General features: G+C 45.5%; 1 pseudogene; it reads left to right on the top strand.

The window, feature by feature from the left end:
- Positions 1–395: 395 nt before the first annotated feature.
- LOC149554095 (G-type lectin S-receptor-like serine/threonine-protein kinase At2g19130 pseudogene) lies at positions 396–3169 on the top strand (annotated as a pseudogene).

Raw genomic sequence — 3169 nt, 5'->3', positions numbered from 1 at the left:
GTTGCCGTAATTGTCAAATTTTAGGTGATTTTTTCCTCTTGCGTCTTTACTACGACCACTGACTTCTGGTCATGCGTTCAAAAGTTGACCCGCAATGCGTGTCTCTTTACCCTTTCACACGCAATGTTACGTTCAGAGTTACTGTTTTGTCTCTTTAATATTTAAGATTTACAAATATATTAAATATTAAATATTAAGAACAGTAACTCCCACGCGGTTTGGAACGGTAACTCTGACCGTAACATTGAATGTTTTGAACGGCGGTTCTCTTTGAAATCTCGGACCATCCATGGAATAGTCTCTTCCAGAACATGTAATTTGACTTTCAACGTCTCTTGGAACTGACTTCCCTCCTTCGGTGAGGTTTCCGCTTGAGCATGCCACCTGTACTTTAACTCTAGAGGGAGATTTCCCCATCGTTAACCTGTACTTGAGCAATGGAGAAAATTAGGGAGAAGTTCTCCTTAAGCCTGCTTTTGTTATTTGGAGTGTGTATCCAACAGAAAAGTTGTGCTGCTGCAGTGGAGGGTAGGGATACTCTTTCCCTGGGCACCTCAATTACTGGAAATCGGACAATAATTTCAAAGAATGGTACTTTTGAACTGGGCTTCTTCAGCCCAAATGGTTCCAATAGCTGGTATATCGGCATCTGGTATGCCAATTTAAAAGAGCGAACATATGTGTGGGTGGCCAACAGGAAGACTCCTGTGAAAAGCAGGTCTGGTGTTTTGAAGCTGTCTGGAGAGGGTGATCTTGGACTGTTCGACGAAACGGGTGCTTCTCTTTGGTCTGTCAATGTGTCCAAGAAGTCTTCTCAAGCTGTGATATTAGAGTCTGGAAACTTTGTAATGGTCAGCGGTGACAACAAATCTGAAACTGTATGGCAGAGTTTCGACTATCCAGTCGACACTATCTTGCCAGGCATGAGGTTCGGTGGACAGCAAAAGTTGGTCTCTTGGAAAAGTTCGTTGGATCCTGCTCCTGGGCTTTTCTCTTATCAGCTCGATCCATCTGGAACCAAACAGTTCATCTTAAAATGGAACAATTCTATACAGTATTGGACAAGCGGAACATGGGACGGCAAAGTTTTCAGTCAAATTCCAGAAATGGCAAACAGAGACTTCTACAATATGAGTGTTGAAGATACTAAATCTGGTGTGTATTTCACATTTGCATTGACAAAAATCAAGAACGCGCTCTCGCGATACGTCCTAACGAAGTCTGGAGGGATGCAATTATATCTTCTGCTCGATAATGGTGAATGGAGCATGTTCTGGTCTCAACCGAGGGATCAGTGTTTGGTATATGGTCTCTGCGGCGCCTATGGAACCTGCAATTCCAACAACCTTCAGTTCTGCAGCTGCGTGGAAGGCTTCACCCCAAAAGACACTCGCGCCTGGGAGTCGGGAGAGTCTTGGTCGAGTGGTTGTGTTCGCCAGAGCTCGTTGAATTGCAACCCTAAAAATGGAAGCACGGACAGATTCATGGAACTCAGCGTCACTTTGCCTGATGCTGAATCCGCATCCTTATACCCTGCAACCACAAAGAAAGATTGTGAAAAAGCCTGCCTCGTCAACTGCTCCTGCACCGCGTTCTCTTTCAGTCCACCTTCGGGGCCGTGTCAGATCTGGTCAGGAGATTTCTTGAACATGCGTAAATCTCTTCCCTCGGGAAACAATTCAAATATTTTCATTCGTTTAGCTGCCTCTGCGCTTTCTCAGGCCAACGACTCGTCGTCCTCCAAGCACAAAACAGCAACTATCGTAGGCGCAGTGCTCGGTGTGGTCGGTGCAGTTTCAACTGTTTTGGGCATATTGATGTTTCTATTCAGGAGAGAACAGCGAGTCGTACCGCCGCAGAGGTGGGCGGACTCCTGCAACCCTTCCCTGAGAGCGTTTACTTACAAGGAGCTCAAGACTGCGACCAAAAATTTCACCCGCGAGTTGGTAAGCAGAGAATTCTTCTCTGTGTACAAAGGCACACTGAGGGATAGCAGTCAAGTGGCCGTGAAAAAAATCAGGAACTCGAGGAACGGGGAGAAACAGTTTCACAAGGAATTGAGCACGGTGGGGAGATTAAAACAACAGAATCTGATCGAGCTCCGTGGATTCTGCTCGGAGCAGTCGCAGAATCTTCTGGTGTACGAGTACATGTCCAACGGATCCCTGGATTCATTCTTATTCGACAATTCAAAAGCCCAATACAAGGTCCTTGATTGGAAGACCCGATTCCACATAGCCCTGGGGACCGCAAAGGGGATCGCTTATTTGCACGACAAGGAAGTCGTGCACTGCGATATAAAGCCCGAGAACATCCTGCTGGACTCAAAATTTAGCCCTAAAGTTGGTGGTCTTGGGCTGGCTAAGATCGAGGGAATAGATTTCAGCCATGAAGAGACTTTCATCCGAGGGACGAGGGGTTACTTGGCGCCCGAGTGGATGTCTGGTTTGCCCATTACTGCAAAGGCTGATGTTTACAGTTTTGGAATGACTCTGCTTGAGATCATTGCAGGGCGAAGGAATGCGGATCTGATGGTGGAGCCAAGCAATAAGTTTTTTCAGGCGTGGGCTGCAGAGCAGATGAGAAGGGGGAATCCTTTGCTGTGTGAGGAGGATGAGGATTTTGGTCATGGCAACTCGGAGGGGGAGGAGATAAGAAGAGCTACCTTAGTAGGTGGATGGTGCGTTCAGGAAAGAGAAGAGGCGAGACCTTACATGTGGCAGGTCATCAAAATTCTGCAGGGTCCTCTAGATCTTCAAACATCAAAAGCTCTGCAACTTCTACTTTACGGAAGAGGACACCATGTTCTATCTTAGTTAAAGGTCACTCCTCCACTGCTACATCATGAATTCGTTCATTTGGATAACTCCAGGGAAGTCTCTTGCTAAGATTGATGAACTTGACGGGTGTACTGCCGGAAAGTTCATTCAGATGTGCCTTAAGATGTTCATAAATTTTTGCTTCCAAAGATGAGTGTGCGTGCAATTCCTTGGAGTTGCGTGAGATTGTATTGCTAATGTCAAAAAGCTGGTGGAATCTACTTTGGTGTACAGAGAAAAGGAGTGCAACTATATATTTTCCTAGTTACACTTATGAACAAGTATTGTAATTCGTTCATAGAAATAGTCCTCTTTCAAATGAATTACTGGATTTGAGTTAAAAGGTAAAA

This window comes from Cupressus sempervirens, chromosome 6 (genome assembly GCF_028749045.1).
Source record: "Cupressus sempervirens isolate cs-2001-9-10 chromosome 6, ASM2874904v1, whole genome shotgun sequence".
NCBI classification, from domain to species: domain Eukaryota; kingdom Viridiplantae; phylum Streptophyta; class Pinopsida; order Cupressales; family Cupressaceae; genus Cupressus; species Cupressus sempervirens.
The sequence above is the reverse complement of the archived record's forward strand: the minus strand, read 5'-3'. Positions and strand labels throughout refer to the sequence as shown.